Raw genomic sequence first — 17,755 nt, forward strand, 5'->3', positions numbered from 1 at the left:
TTCCAGTTTTCCCAACAGTTTTTGTCAAATAGTAAGTTCTTATCCCGGAAGCTAATGTCTTTGGGCTTGTCAAACAATAATTTACTATAGTCATTTACTACTGTTTCTTTCAAATCTATCCTAATCCACTGGTCCATTACTCTGTTTCTTAACCAGTACCAGGAAGTTTTGATGAATGCCACTTTATAGTATAGTTTTAGGTCTGGTACAGCAAAACCAACTTCCTTTATTTTTTTTTTCATCAGTTTCCTTGTTATTCTTGAACTTTTTTGCTCCAGATGAAATTTGTTGCTATTTTTTTCTAACTCTGTAAAATAATTTTTCAGTAATTTTGATTGGTATGACAATATTCATCAATACAATTTCAGTAGAATTGTCATTTTTATTTTTTTAGCTTGGCCTAACCATAAGCAATTGATATTTTCCAATTGCTTAGATCAGATTTTATTTGTGTGAAAAGTGTTTTGTAATGCATTCATACAGCTTCTTGGAGAGGTAGATCCCCAAGTATTATATGTTGTCTACAATTACTTTAAATGGAATTTCTCTTTCTATCTCTTGCTCTTGTGTTTTGGCATTCATATAAAAAATGCTGATGTTTTATGTGGGTTTATTGTATTTTCTGCTACTTTGCTGAAGTTGTTGTTTCAAGTACCTATTTTAGTTGATTTTCCAGGGTTTTCTAAATATATCATACCAAATATATCATCTGAAAAGAATGAAATTTGTGCTCCCTCATTGCTAATTCTAATTCCTTCAAGTTCTTTTTTTTCTCTCATTGCTAAAACTAAATTTTCTAATACTTTATTGAATAGTAATGGTGATGATGGGCATCCTTTTCCACCCCTGATCTTATTGGAAAGCCTCCTAGTTTAGTCACATTACATATAATATTATGGGTGGTTTTATATAGAAACTCTTTATTATTTTAAGGAAAACTCCATTTATTCCTATATTTTCTAGTGTTAATAGAAATGATGTATTTTGTCAAAGGATTTTTCAGCATCTATTGAGATAATCATATGATTTCTGTTGGTTTTTTAATTGATATGTTCAGTTAGGTTGAGAGCTTTCCTAATATTGAAACATCCCTGCCTTCCTAGAATAATCCTACCTGATCATGGTGTAATTATCCTAGTAATAAAAGATTTAGTTTTTACTAAACTAAAACTAAAATTTTATTTAAGATTTTTTGCATCAATGTTCTTTAGAGAGATTAGTCTATGATTTCTTTGCCTGTTTTGACAGTTCTTAGTTTATATAGCACTATCTTGGTATCATAAAAAGAATTTGGCAGAACTCCTATTTTTAAATATTTTATGTATAATTGGAATTAATTGTTCCTTAAATGCTGGGTAGAATTAACTTTTAAATCTCTCTGGATCTGGAGACTTTTTCTTAGGGAGTTTATTAATAGTTTCTTCAATTTATTTTTCTGAAATGGGATTATTTATGTATTTTATTTTGTCTTCTCTTAATCTGGGTAGTTTGTATTTTGTAAACAGTCATCCATTTACTCAGTTGTCAAATTTATTGGCAAAAATATATCCAAATTATTTCTTTAATTTCTTCCTCATCAGTGGTGAGTGAGTTCACCCTTTTTCATTTTGCATACTGATAATTTGAAATTCTTCCTTCTTTTTTTAATCAGATTAACTAAAGGTTTATCTATTTTTTATAAAAACCAATTACTATTTTTATTTATTAATCAATTTTCTTGCTTTCAATTTTATTAATCTTTCCTTTGATTTTCAAAATTTCTAATTTGATATTTAACTGGGATCTTTAATTTGTTCTTTTTGTTGCATGCTCATTTCATTGATCTCCTCTTTGTCTATTTTATTCATATAAGCATTTAGAAATATAAAATTTCCCCTAAAAATTACTTTGACTGAATTCCATAAATAAATGATGTCTTGTTGTCATTTTCTTGGGTGAAATGGCTGATTATTTCTATGATCTGTGGTTTATTCACTCATTATTTAAAAAAAGGTAATTTAGTGTCCAATTGATTTTTGTTTTATTTTTTCATGGCCTTTTACTTCATGTAATTTTTATTGCATCAGGATCTGAAAAGCATGCTTTATTAATTATTCAATTATTATATATGCTTGTCTGGATTTGAATGTAAAGTACATGATCAGTTTTGATATAGGTGTCATTATGACAGGAAAAAAGATATGTTCTTTTCTATTCCCATTCAGTTTTCTTCAGAGGTAGATCATACCAAAGTTTTCTAAGATTTAATTCACCTTCTTAATTTTTTTCTTGCTTATTTTGTGGTTAAATTTATCTAATTCTGAGAGAGGGAAGTTGAGATCCCCCATTATTATTGTCTTGCTTTCTATATTTACTTGGGCAAGTCATTTAACCCCACTGCCTTATAAAAAAAACTTTAAAAAAAAGAATATATGATATTTCCTCTCTGGGCCAAATCTATTGAATAGGATTTATTCAGTGTTCACACCTCCCTTCTTTCCCTCTACTCTAACAGGTCTTTGTGCCTCTTCACCTGATATTTATCCCCCAATGCCTAGTCTTCTCCTAGTATAGTCTTTTTTGTGTGTCTTTATTATTCTTACCCTGTCTTGTACCTACAATTCCTTTGTCAAAATATACTCCTTTTATCTGTCCTGATATAAATATCATTCTCAAAGTATGATTGAAGTGTTGCCTCATGTTCACTAAATATACTCTGCTCTTCTGTCCCATTAGAAATATACTTCTCAAAAATCATAAATCACATCAAAATATAATTGATTTGTACTGCCCCCTCTTTTCAAGTACCCTCCATGGATACACAATTCTCATAGGCCAAAGCATGATGCAAAGTCAAATCATTTCATGATTTATATATTTATATATTATTTATATATTTATATATTTATATATTATTTATATATTTCCCCCAAAAAAAAAATACACTCCCTCCAATTGTAGTCAAAGTATCATGCAAAGCAAAAATCATTTCATGATCTTTTAATGTCTAGTCCCTCTAAGTACATTCTCTCCCTCCATTTCTATAGTACTTCAACCATAGACTACAATTCTCCCCAACTAAAGTATGGGGTACGTGTTCTCCCTTTGTCCTTTGTCCTTTTAGCTCTCCAGCAATAGCTCTATAACCCCTGTTTACTGAAGTATGTATTAAGACAACATCACTTCCTAATCTATTTATGCCCAATTCTTCTAAATATACTCCCACCCTCTATCCCAATTGTACTACAAGCCTTTTTAACTGAAGTGTCTGATAAAGTAAAATCACTTCATATGTGTAGAGTCTCTAATTACTCTCCCTCCATCTATCTCTGTAGGAAATACCACTCTCATAATCAACATCACATTCATGTCTAATTTATACCTATATCCTCTAAGTACAATCCATTCTAGTAAATTCAACCCTTTAACTATCCTAAGAAAAATATAATTCTCAAAAGTTATAGGTGTTATTTTCCCTTGTAGGGATGTATACAGTCAAATACTTTTGACTAATTTTTCCCCATTTACCTTTGTATGTCTCTTGAGTCTTGTATTTGAAGATCAAATTTTCTGTTCAGTTTTGAACTTTTTATCAAAAAATTTTTGAAAGTTCTCTATTTCATTGTAAGATTATCTTTTCCCCTGAGAGAATATGTTGAATTTTGCAGGATAGTAAATTCTTTTATATAATCCAAGGTCTTTTGCTCTATAAGATCCTCCATATCCTTTACTGTTTACTGAAGCTGGTAAGTCTTATGTAATTCTGATTTGTGCTTCCTTTGTATTTTAATTGCTTCAATTTGGCTACTTATATTTTCTCCTTTAGTTGAGAATTCTAGAATTTGGCCATGGTATTCCTTGGGGTTTTTAGTTCTGGGGTCTTTTTCTGTGGTTGTTCTGTATATTCTTTCAAGGACAATTTTGTCTTTTGGATCTAGTATATTGGGATGATTTTCCATGATAATTTCCTGAAAAGATATTTTCCAAGCTCTTTTTTGATCTAGGCTTTCAGGTAGACCAATAATTCATAAATTACTCTTGTGGATCTATTTTCCAAGCAGTTTGTTTCTACTAAAAGGTAATTTACATTTTCTTCAATGATTTCAGAAATTTTGAGTTTGTTTGATGGAATTTTGTCACAGAAATTCATTAGTTTCTATTTGTCCAATTCTAATTTGGGGAGTTTGATTTTCTTCAGTTAGCTTTTGTGCTTCCTTTTCCAGTTAGTTAATTTTACTTTTTTTTTGAGTTTTTGCAAGGCAATGAGGTTAAGTGGCTTGCCCAAGGCTACACAGCTAGGTCATTATTAAGTGTCTGAGGCTGGATTTGAACTCAGGAACCCCTGATTCCAGGGTCAGTGCTCTATCTACTGTGTCACCTAGCTGCCCCTAATTTTACTTTTAAATGAGTTGTATTCCTTCCATTTATCAATTTGACTCTTAGATTAGTTCCATTTCTTTTCCAGTTAGTTAACTTTATTTTTTGTTGTTACATTTTTTTTTCTAGTTGGTTATTTTTACTTTTAAAAGAGTTGCTTGGGGGGTGGAGCCAAGATGGCAACATGAAGGGATTGAGTCTTAGGAGCTCTCTGATAAAAATTCATAAACTAAGGACTCTAACTAAACTTTCGAGAGACAGAACCCACAAAGGGACCCAGTGAGGCAGTTCTCCTACTCAAGGTAACCTGGAAAAGAGCAGAAAGGCTCTGCTCCCCTGGGTCGGAGGGGCAGCCACCAGAGGGGTGGCCCACCAGAGCCAAAGAACTTCAGCCTCCCGGAGACAGCCCCAGGGTGCTGGGAGCCAGAGCTTACAGCAGTGGGGGAGTCTCCTGAGCTGCACCCCAGGGAGCACCAGCACAAAGTGGGGGAACAGCAGGGGACCTCTGCCACAGCGAGCACTTGGAGCCCAGCCCCCAGGGCACACAGCAAGCAGCTTGGTCTTTCCAAAGCCCTGATCCAGGAAACAGAAGCAGGTGGAGCCAGTAAGCAGGAGCCCCCAGGGCATGAGCCCATTGAGCTGAGGGAGGGGAGTGAAGAGAGAAAGACAGCAGAGCTCTGTCCTCTGCTCCTGGAAGAGGACTCTGGGGCTCTGACCACATTCAGATCCTGATCCCAGTCTAGCCCCCCCATAGAACAACAGGGCCACCCCACCTCGGCCCGTGGCAGAGGGGGACGCTTATGGTCATTCACAGACCAGGAGGGAGGACAGAACCTCACACACTGAGACCTTTGTGGGAATGTCCCAAAAGCTCAGGAAGCACCCCAAAATACAGGCTTAGGCTGGTAAAATGAACAAGCAAAGAAACAAGAAGAAGACCACTGAGAAATAGTTTGCAAATGAGCCCAAGAAGGATCAAAATACTCAGTCTGAAGATGAGGAAGCACAAGCTCCTGCATCTAAAGACTCCAAGAAAAACAGAAATTGGGCTCAGGCTATGATAGAGCTCAAAAAAGACTTTGAAAATCAAATGAGGGAGTTGGAAGAAAAACTGGGAAAAGAAAGGAGAGAGATGCAGGAAAAACATGAAAATGAAGTCAGCAGTTTAGTCAAGGAAATCCAAAAAAATGCTGAAGAAAATAGCATGCTAAAAACCAGCTTAGGTCAAATGGATAAAACAGTTCAAAAAGTTATTGAGAAGAATGCTTTAAAAAGCAAAATTGGCCAGATGGAAAAAGAGATAAGAAAACTCTCTGAGGAGAACAAATCCTTCAGACAAAGAATAGAATTCAGGGAGATTTATGAATTTACCAGAAATCAGGAATCAATACTTCAAAACCAAAAAAATGAAAAATTAGAAGAAAATGTGAAATATCTCATTGAAAAAACAACTGATATGGAAAAACAGACTTAGGAAAGATAATTTGAAAATTATTGGAATACCTGAAAATCATGATCAGGAAAAGAGCCTTGACATCATTTTCAAAGAATTACTACAGGAAAATTGCCCTGATATTCTAGAGGCAGAGGGCAAGATAGAAATGGAGAGAATCCACCGATCCCCCCGAGAAAGAGATCCCAAAAAACCAACCCCCAGGAATGTTATAGCCAAGTTCCAGAACTCCCCAGTCAAAGAGAAAATATTACAAGCAGCCAGAAGGACACAGTTCAAATATCGTGGAGCTGCAGTCAGGATCACACAGGACTTGGCAGCAACTACATTGGAAGCTTGTAGGGCTTGGAATACAATATACTGGAAGGCGAAAGAGCTTAGAATGCAGCCAAGAATGAACTACCCAGCAAGGCTGAATGTCCTCTTCCAGGGGAAAAAGGTGGACTTTCAATGAACCAAGGGAATTTCAAAGGTTCCTTTTGGAATGGCCAGAGCTGAACAGAAGGTTTGATCTTCAGATACAGGACTCAGGTGAAGCATGGAGATTGGAGGAGAGGGGGGAAATATGAGGGACTTAATGAGGATGAACTGCATGTATAGAAAAATGATACTGATAATATTCATATGAACCATCTCAATTAATAGAGTAGGTAGAGGGAGCTTTTATAGTTGAAGCACAGGAGAAAGCAGAATTTGAAGATAAAATATGGTGTAAAAATGGAGTCAATAGGAAAAAAGGGAATGGAATGGGAGAAAGAAAAAGGAGAGGGGGAATAGTACAAGATATTTCACATAATAAGATTTTTTTTATTACAATGAGCTATTGCAATGATATGAAAGGGGGGAGGCAAGGGGGAATGAGGGAACCTTTGCTCTCATCAGAGATGGCTAGGAGAGGAAACAGCAAATATACTCAATGGGGTATAGACAACTGGAGTAAGAAGGAGGGGGGAGCAGGGGGAAGATGTGGGGATGTGAATAAAGGAGGAGAGGATGGACCATGGGGGGAGCGTGGTCAGATATAACACATTTTCTTTTTTACTTCTTGCAAGGGGCTGGGATTGGATGGCCTGCCCAGGACCATAGGGCCAGGTGGATTCTGGGCCTAAGGGGGTAGTAGGGGGGTTTGGGGCCTCTTGGCCCCAGGACCAGGGATCTGTCTGCTGCACCACTCAGCTACCCTACAGCAGAGTCAGAGTGAAAGGAGAGAGAAAATATAGTACATGGTAGTGGAGAAATACGAAAGGAGGGAGTTGCGATCAGCAATGGCAACGTTGGAAAAATATGGAAGTAACTTTTGTGATGGACTTATCATAAAGAATGTGATCCACCAGTGACAGAGTTGTTGGTGTTGGAACAAAGACTGAAGCACATTTTTTGTTATTATTATTTGGGGGAGGGTGCAGGGCAAGTGGGGCTGGGTGGCCTGCCTGGAGCCACATAGCAGGGTGATCTTTGGGTGTCTGGGGCGGGATTTGGACCCAGGTGCTCCTGGCTCAAGGGCCAATGCTCTGTCTGCCACCCAGCCACCCCTACTATTATTACTATTTTATTTTATTTGGGGTCTTTTTTTTTTCCTTCTTTTTGGTTTTTGCAGGGCAGTGGGGATCGGGTGGCTTGCATGTCACATGGTTGGGGTGATTATTGGGTTTACAGGGCTGGATATGGACTCGGGTGCTCGTGGCTCCAGGGCTGGTGCTTCGTCCATTGTGCCACCTGGCCATACCTACAATTATTACTGTTATTTTTTTTAATTTTAATTTTTTTCTCTCCCCTTTACTTTTTCGCCCAAGCAAGTCTATCTATATTCATGGGGGGAGGGGTATTTTTTTTACTTGTAAACAAATATATTTTATTAATGTAAAAAAAATTTGCACAAAATGAGAATAAAAAAAATTTTTTTAAATTATTCAAAAAAATTTTTAAAAAAGCGTTGCTTCCTTTGTTCAATTTTTCTTAATTCTCCTGCATAAGCTATCATTTCTTTTTTTTTTCTATTTTTCTTCTTCCTCTCTTCTTTGGTTTTTAAAATCCTTTTTTTTAAAGTTTTTCCTTTAGGTTTTGGATTTGAGTCCAATTCGTAAGCTCCTTTGAGACTCCCCATGTAGATAATTTGTCATTGCTTTCTTCTTCTGAGATTGCATTTTTATCATCTCTCTATCTGCATAATAGCTTTCTATGGAAAAGTTCTTTTTTGGTTTTTTGCTAATTGTGATGGTTGAGCTCTACTCCTAGAGTATAGGAAGTATAGTCCCTAGATTTTTGTTCTGAGACTAAGTTCTGATCCTGGGTTTAGCTTTTTCCAAGGTGTTGCCTAAGCATCCCAAGTGTTGTCTATTCAGAGGTCTGTTTCCTCTCCAGGCTTTACAGAGGTTTGTTCCCAACCCAGTCCTATCTGTTGCCCCAGTATTCCCAGGGTTCAGACTTTGTCTGAAGGGTTGAGACCCTCTCTCCTGGACTGCTATCTAGCTGAACCAGGACCTGGACAGCTTATAAGACTCAATATTTGAGAAAAAATAATTTTCATCATAAGACCATTTTACTCCCCAGGGTGCATTTTCTTTATCTTAGTTCAATCTAGAATCAGACAATTTCTGTAATACAGTGAAATTAGTTATTTTTCAACTTGTAAACTATGAGGAAAACCAACATTATTATTTTAATTTTTCAGATGAGGAAAACTAGACACAGGTCAAATGATTTGCTCCATATTACACACCAGGCTAGAATCAGAATCAAGAGTGGTATCTTTTTATTTCCCTCTTCCCCTCAAAGAGACAGACCTTTACTGAATATCTTCCATGTTGTCTACAAATGAGAACTTGTTTCGCTCTTTTTTTGTGAAATCTATAACTTTAATATTTGTAAGACACTTCATTTGACCTTGTGTAGGAAGAAGCTCTGGGAGCATGCCAGCATCTCTGCCCCAAAGTGGTCTGCATTACTATTTCTATAGATAAACATATTTACGACTTTTGTTGAAGGAAAAGGTTAACAGTAAGATTTGCCTTATGTGTATGTAGAACATTTATGATTTGAAGGGTCATTGAAGCTATCCCTTGTTCCACTTAAAAATATTTTCACCATGCAAACTACACACAGTGCCTAAAATTCCACCCTTAGCTAGTGATTCCTTTGAATTAAGTATTGTACAGTTCTCTTTGGAATATACCTAAGATAGGTAACATATTGGGTCACTATCAGGAAGGGCAGCTTGGAAATACAGTGGACAGAGTGCTGGGTCTCCAGTCAAAAAGACTCCTCTTTGTGAAGTCAAATCTAGCCTCAGAGACTTGCTTGCTATGTGATCCTGGGCAAGTCACTTAAACCTGTTTGCCTCAATTTCTTTATCTGTAAAAAAAAAAAAAAGAACTGGGAAAGAAAATGATAAACCCCTCCAATAATTTTGCCAAGAAAACCCCAAAGGCAAGGAGAGTCAGACACAACTGATCAACAAAAATATTAGAAAGAGATCACGGTAACTAGGGAGGTATGATGGATATTTGAAGAGAGAGTATGCTCAAAGAAATGAGAATTTGACAGAGCTAGTAAATAAGGGCACAGAAAGGAATGCTCAGAAACATGACGATAAGCTTCAACTGCTTCCCAAGTCATCCTTTAAGAGACCATCTGGTCCAATTCCTCATTTTACAAATGAGAAATCTGAAGCCAGAGAGTTGAAGTGATTTGCCCAATGTCACATAAGTAATAAATATCAAAGCCAAAATTTGAAACCTGACCCTCTGTGTCTAAATCTCACCCTCCCCTTTCCACTGAATAGAAAAGCAACATATAGTTAGTTGATTAGACAAGCAGTAAAAGACACGCCTATCTGTAATCCCTCCAAGATCTTATTTCTCTCTCTCAATTAAACAATTTGCTGTACGTGAAGTTTCAAATGCTATTTGGATTGATTTTTAGTGTATGACAACTTACATTTCCTTAATAATCTTGCTACTGCAGCTAAAAAGCCTAGAAGCTTTAACAAATGAGAAAGTGACATTATCTTATTTTATTTTTTAAAATGATCTGGCTATAGGTACAAATAAAATCAATTTGGGGCCAGTTAGTACATATCCTGTATTAAATACCCATGTCTTAGTGGCATGAAGCTCAACAGCTAAGTACTCATTTTATAGTCACAACACCAAAAATATGCAAAAAGAGTTCTACACCTATCTCAATTCTGATGCTAGCCTGGCATGTAATGTCAAGCAAGTCATTTAAACTGTGTCTATAAAATTAAGATAATAATGTTGGTGTTCCTCATAGTTTACAGGTTAAAAATAGCAAATTCATTGTACTGTATAAATTGTCTGATTCTAGATTGAGTTAAGGTAAAGAAAATGCTTCCTGGGAAGTAAAACGGTCTTACAAAGAAAATTATTTTCTCTGAAGCATTGACTCCTATAAAATATTTTTTAAAGCAGCAACAATGAAAATGTCTCCATTGTGCCCTACAATTAAGACCCAGACCAGGGTCATGTATTAATTTCATATTGTACAATGTTCACTAAAAGGCTATATCTTTTAAGCATCTTAGCAATTAAAATGATATCTTGGCCACCTCTTCCCAAATTTTAAAAGGAAAAGGAAAAAGGCTTTTTCCCTTATTTTTTCATTTACAGCCTAAATTAAATTTTACAGTACTGAGATCCTGCTAATGGAATATCACCAGCAAAAGGATTTTTGTTTATAGTAATTTGTCTGAATTATCACATCAAAGATTTAAAAAACAAAAATTCTTCCCATTTAAATGAAATCATGTTTAAGACAAAAATTTTAGGTTCTGAAATTCCTCCCTCCTTCCCTCCCTCCTAGAGAGAGAGAAGGCCACCATTTCACACACACACAAACATACATACATACACACACACACACACACACATACAAACACACAGACACACCCCTTTCTCTCTTCCTAACTTCCTCTTAATATCTATAAACCGTCCTCCCATTCACTCAGACTTTGAATTTAAATATCATCCTCAGCTCTTCACTTTCATTCCCCCATATCCAGTGAATTATCAAGCCTACATCTGTAAACACCTCTCATATAGGTCTGCTTCTCTTTAGCACAACTATCACCCTTGTCTATGCCCTCATCACTGCACACTGAGACTGTTGCAAAGGCCTGCAGGTTGGCCTTCTTGACTCAAGTCTTTCCCTGCCCTGGGTCATCCTTCACTCAGCAGTCGAATCAATCTTCTTCAAGCCCAGGTATAACCAATTCATCCATAATTCAATCAACTTCAGTGGGTTCCTAAGATCTCCAGTGTCAAATATAAAATCTTCTGTTAGATGCTCAAATTCCTTCATAGTCTGGCCCCTTCCTAATTTTCCAATTTTCTTATACCTTAACTCACCCTCTACCCCAATCCACCACAACACACACACACACACACACACACACACACACAAAATCAGTTCAATATAGTAACCCTGGCTTTCTCACTATCTTTGTATCAATTCATAATCTAATTTTAATCATTTTCACTGACTTTATAGCAAGTCTTCTCTTTTTCATCTCCATCTCTTGGCCTTTATGACTTTCTTCAAGTCCTAGTTAAAACTGCACCTTCTTCAAGAAGCCTTTCTTGATTGTCCTTATATTGGTAACTTAATCTCTGATTATCTCCAATTTGTTCCATATGTTTGTACGTAATTATTTGCAAGTTACCCTTCCCTTTTAGACTGTGAGCTCCTTGAAAGAAGAAACTGGATTGATTTGTTTCTTGCTTTTTTTTCTACCTCCCCAGAATGTAGCAGAATGCCCTACATATATATATATATATATATATATATATATATATATATATATATATATATATATACATGGTACATGTTTAATAAATGCTAATTGGCAAATTGACAAAATGATGCTGATAGTGACTTTTCTCTTCCAAACCATGATTTTCCTGTAATTAAAAGAACTTAGCAGTTTTTGAATTATTGAAATAATTTATTTAAATCACCTTAGAAGAGAATGAAGATTAAAAATACCCACTCATTTTATTATTTCCTATTGTTTTAGCATCAGTTCAAAACATATACTCCTCTACCATATGGGTAACTTTTGTAGCATTTTCTGATTCAGCTTGATTGTGTACAAGTATAGCTATCCTTGGTCATGAATGGCAAAACCCACTACTAATGGCTATCTGCATTTGTATTTTTGTGTGTTTATGTTCCATATGACAGGAATGAAAGTAGTAGAAGTAGAAGGGTACAAAATTAGAAATATATACATATATATTGCTATTGTTAAGCATATTATTCTTTTAGAAATAGACTGTCAAGGAAAAATGCAAACATATTAGTAATCTTTAAAAAATCATAGTGACCTTTTATTCTGTTTGTTTGAGGCAGGTGATTACAACAGGAAGGGATCTTCCAGTTTGGAAACTCCCCTCATTGATCGAATTTGGAAACTCATCTGTAACTTAAGTAGTCTTCAAAAGTTGTCTGAAAGCACTGAAAAATTCATTGACATCATGGTCCCTAATCACACAACTAATATGTGAGAAGGTAAAAGTTGAATTCAGATCTTCCTGACTCCAAAGCCACCCTCTATCTTCTATTTCCAGGCTACCTATCAGCTTAACAAAGCAAATATTTAGTAAATGTTTGTTGAATTCTATGGTCTTCACATTATTCTATTTTACTCTATATCAAAATTAATTGCTCAAGCTGTGGCACTAGTGTTAAATAGCCAAAAATAAAATAAAACAATTTCCCTTTCCCTGATGTGTAGTCCTTTTGGGTTATTTACCAAATTCATTCCCAATATCTTCCTTAAATATCTAAATGTGTGCTGAGTAAGTAAAATATTTTAAGAGAATGCCTTAAGGAAATGATAATTTACATTGCAACTCAATACGCCCAGAGGTAACAGTGAAGGTATCAATATGCAAAATAACTGAAATTCTACATTACCCTGTATTTCTTCTGTTTTTCCTTTTGGTTATTTAACAAATGATAAATTTGAGTACTAAGAAAAAAAAGTTAGAGTAAAAGTTCTTTACTAGTTTTCTTTATCAATGTTGTTTGCCCAGGCAGAAAGAAGCTTAATTTGGACCCTTGCTAATTATTGATGTAAATTAGATTCTACAAGTGAAGAAAAATTCATAAAAGTCATACTTATTCATCTAAGAGGAAGGTATGGCATATGAATGGGGCCCATAACCTCAGAAGGTGAAGTGCAGAAAATATCACAGGCAACTCCCACATTAAGTTAAGTGAACCAAAAAAAGGGAGATTCCTGGTGTGAAGGAGACTTCAAGGATACCCTCCCTAATCACCTCATAATGGTCTCAAATCTCTGACACAGGAAACAAATCAAGAATTCTGTGAACATGGAATTATTAATCACTTATATTTATTACAAAATATAAAAATCACTTGAATGTTTTTGAAATTAAAATCTTATAAAATATAATAGTTAAAAAGAAGCTCACAGGCTCTCTTATTCAATTTATAAGATATTGGCATATGGTGAAGCCTCAAAAAATTTAATTTTGTGTTCTCATTTATTTTCTCAAGTCAATACTATTCTAACATGTAATTGGGGTCATGGGCTTTTTTCCTTAAGGCTATTTTGTATATTTTAATGTAATGTTCAAGAATACTATCTAACAGCTAGAAATGGCTGAAGTTATAGTCAATATAAAATCAATCACTCAGAAAATATTATTGAAAGACTACTATGTACAAGGCATTGCACTCAAAAAGAAAAATCTATTTTCCTTCTCCCCACTTTGGGAAGCTAAAGCTGGTTCAGTTTACTAACCAAATTCTTAAAGAGGCATGAGGGGTATAATTATTAATGAAAGACATCATGCTTGAAGTGAATGTTTGGAACATTTATAGTTTAAATTAAACAGTACCATAAAAAAAGGTTTTCCAGTGACAGTCCTTTATTGCTACATAACTACTCCCACTGAACCCTATCCTAGAAATCCCTATCACAGGCAACTGAAAGAATTCAAAATGAGCTCCTCAGCAACAGGGAATTCCAATTGCAATCTCACACTACTATGATTCCACATTTCTCTTGATGTAGACCACAATGCACTCAGGCTATTCTCAGAGAAGATGAAGGAAGAATTATCAGATCTTCTACAAACTTAATTAAAATTATACTATATTGGGGGGGGGGGTGCTGTAGGTGGTGCAGTAGTTAGAGCACCAGCCTTAGAGTCAGGAAGATTGAATTCAAATCTTCTGGCCTCAGATAATTACCTAGCTGTGTGACCTTGGGCAAGTCACTTAATCCCCTTGCCTTGGAGAAAGAGAGAGAGAGAGAGAGAGAGAGAGAGAGAGAGAGAGAGAGAGAGAGAGAGAGATATTCTACTATATGCAAGACATTCAAACAAAACCAAAACAACTCCTGTTCTCAAAAATCTTACATTCTTTTGAGAGAGAGGGAGGAGGGAAGAAATAACACGGGAAGTCTGAAAGTTTGGTCTTAAAAGAGGGAATCAGAGAAGGCTTCCAATAGGAAACAGAGATTGCTTTGTTTTCAAACAACAGAGCAGAGATAGCATTGGTTGATGATTAAAAGCATTAAGGATGGCAGAATGGATAAAGTGCTACCTGGAGTCAGGAAGTTTGAATCCTACCTCTGTAACCCTGAGCAAGTTACCTAACCTCTCTGAGCCTTGGTTTTTGTATCTGCAAGATGAGAAGCTAAGATCCCTTCAAGCTTTAAATTAAGTCTATGTAACAAAACTTGCCCAAGGCCAGAAATTTCAGAGGATCTAAAAGAAAAAGATGAGCAACAGTGTCAAATGCAACAGAAAAGTAGATGAGGGCTTCGAAAAAGTCCATTCAGTTTGAATAGATAACTGCTGTTGATGAGCTTGGGGGAAAATAGTGATAATAACTTAATGAGAACAAAATCTTATTCTACTACCACTACAGAGTTGGGAAGACATACATAGATTTTAAGCTACAGCATGGACTTCCAAACCAGAAAGACTTCATTCCAAAATACAGCTTATTATCTTCTTCCCTATAATCCTCCACCAAAAGTTGTTTCTGATGAAGACGTCACCATGCTTCTATTAATAACACCCTGATCCAAGACCTCATTTTTTCTCTCAACTAGACTATTGTTATAACCTCCTCATTGATATACAGTCTCTCTTCTCTTGTCCATCTTCCTCACAAGTGCTAAATTGATATTCCTAAAGCAGAGATCTGCTCAAAAATCCTCAATATATCCCAGTTGAATTTACCAATAGAATGAACCAAATATATCACTTCTACATAGAACACTTCTTCCCAGTCAAGTGGGGCAATGACATAAAGGACAAGTTGTGTGATACTGCCTTCCTACACAAATTTACATAAGACACAATGACTCCAATTTGGCCAAGAGACCTCTGAGCCAACAGCCAGAATACCAAGTACATAGTAGAACCATAATTAGAGATGATTACAGGACTTTGAAGTATTAGAGAGTCAGGAGCTGATTTTTGAATAGTGGTTAGAAAACTGAACAACACCACATAGGCCAGTCATATTTATAGTAACCAAATTCACTCATTATTTACTCAGATGAGCATTTTTAAAAGCTCAGTCTAGCTTATATTTATCTTACATACTTATTTCATGTTATTTCCCTTTACTTACTCTGCATTCTAGTTAAACAGGCTTAATAGCTGCTCCCCTATTATCCCATATAACTACATAGTTTCATTGGTGTTATCTCAATTCCTGAAATATTCTCTCCCCTTAGAACCCATAGTTTCCTTCAAGGCTAGTTCATAGGGTGTCTTCTAAAAGACATCCCTCTTGATCCTTCGACCTCTTCAATTGGTAGTGTCTTTTCCCCTTTTAAAAATTCTATACTTACTTATCTGAGTTCACACCTTATGCCCAAATAGAATGAAAACTCCCAGTAGGCAAAAGCTGTTTCAGTTTTAGTCTTATATCCCTAGGACCTAGCAAAGAACCAAGCAAAAGGGGGTTAGAGAATGACATGCATCCCACAAAAATAGGTACAAATATGGCACTCCCATCTAGCTAGAACACAACGTATATGTTGGGAAAGGAATAGGAAAAGAAAATGATCAAGAAGTAAATTGAGGGGCTGCAGATGATAGAGCACTGGCCCTGGAGTCAGGAGCACCTGAGCTCAAATCTGACCTCAGACACATAATAATTACCTAACTGTGTGGCCTTAGGCAAGCCACTTAACCCCATTGCTTGCAAAAAAAGAAGTAGATTGAGGCATGATTATGAAGACCCTTGCATACCAAATCCAGAAATTTAAATTCAAGATCTGCCTTTGACACATTCTAATCGACCCTGGACAAATCACCTAATCTTTCAATGCCTTAGCACCTCTCCAAGACAGAGCAAGTGACCATCTACAATGGAGGGAAGAGATTTCGCTTTAGGAATTTCCTTTACCAATAAAATCTCTGAACCTGCCCCCCCCCAAAAAAAGTTTATATCATTGAATCAGGATTATAGAAATCTATGAATCTGAAGAGACCTCCTATAAACCTCCTAGTTCAACTCATACCTGAATAAGAATCTCCTCTAGAGCAACTCTAATGAATATCCATTTTATGCCTGAAGACCTTTGGTTAAGGATCATCCAAGGTTAATCTCGTTCTCACTATTGGGAAGTCTTGCCTTACACAAAAGCCAAAATTACCTCTTCAAACCTTAGACCTTAATCTATTAATTTTCTTAATTTCTCGTTCATCTGTTCTCAAGGGTCAAACAAAATAAATTGAATCTTTCTTCCATATGATAATCTTTGAATAATACCTTCAGTCTTCTTTTCTCTAGACTAAATTTCTCCAGTTCCTTCAACCATTTCTCATTTGGCATGTTTTCACTTCACCATTCTAGTTACTCCCTCCAAGAGAATTCCCAGCTTATAATATTCTTCCTAAAACTAAAGTGTGCTGAACTGAACACAATACCACAGTCTGACAATAATATATTTATATTGAACTTTCAGGTTGTCAAAAGTCTTTTCTTAAATTCTTTCATTGTATCTTTGGAAGAGGTCTGTGAGAGGTTTATTATACTCTCTCCACTTAGCAGAGTAGGAAACTGAGGTTTCAATAACTTAAATGACTTGCTCAGGTCACACAACTAGTAAGTGTCTGAGATAAGATTCACACGTAGTTTTCCTAACTCTGACTGGAATTCATCCAAGTCACTCTTTAATCAGGACAGAGTACAGAGGGACAATTACCTCAATGGTCTTAGGTAGTTCATTTCTCTTAATGCAATTCAAAAATAGCATTAGTCTTTTTGTCATTGTCTTATATTGATTCATATTGTGCTGGAAATCCATTAAATCCTCCATACCTTTTCTAATGAATTTCTACCTATGGACTCCTTGATTCTGTACTTATTAGGTTGATTTTTATAACCCAGATATAAGATTTATGATTTGTTTCAATCAAATTTTATCATGCTAGATTCAGTCCAATGTCACCTGATGAATTCCACCTATTAGAATCCTGATTCTCCCTTCTACGTATTAGTTATCTTTCCAAGTTGTGTGTTATCTGCAAATCTGATAAGCATGCTTATCTACCTTCATCCAAGACAATAGGGTAATCAATGAGGAGCCTTCAGAAGTGGATAAAGGGGTGGGGGGAGATAATAGTCAGAGGATATACAAAGGCAATTTACAGATGGGGAACTCAAAGCAATCCATAGTCATATGAAAAATTGCTCTAAATCACTACTTATTAGAGAAATGCAAATTAAAGCATTTCTGAGGTACCACTTCACACCTCTCAGACTGGCCAATATGACCAGAAAGGAAAATGATCAATGTTTGAAGGGTTGTAGGAAATCTGAAACACTAATACATTGTTGGCGGAGCTGTAAACTCATCTAACCTTTCTGGAGAGCAGTTTGAAATTATGACCAAAGGGCAACAAAAATGTGCATACCCTTTGATCCAGC

The sequence above is a fragment of the Macrotis lagotis genome, chromosome 6 (assembly GCF_037893015.1).
Source record: "Macrotis lagotis isolate mMagLag1 chromosome 6, bilby.v1.9.chrom.fasta, whole genome shotgun sequence".
Lineage (NCBI taxonomy): Eukaryota > Metazoa > Chordata > Mammalia > Peramelemorphia > Peramelidae > Macrotis > Macrotis lagotis.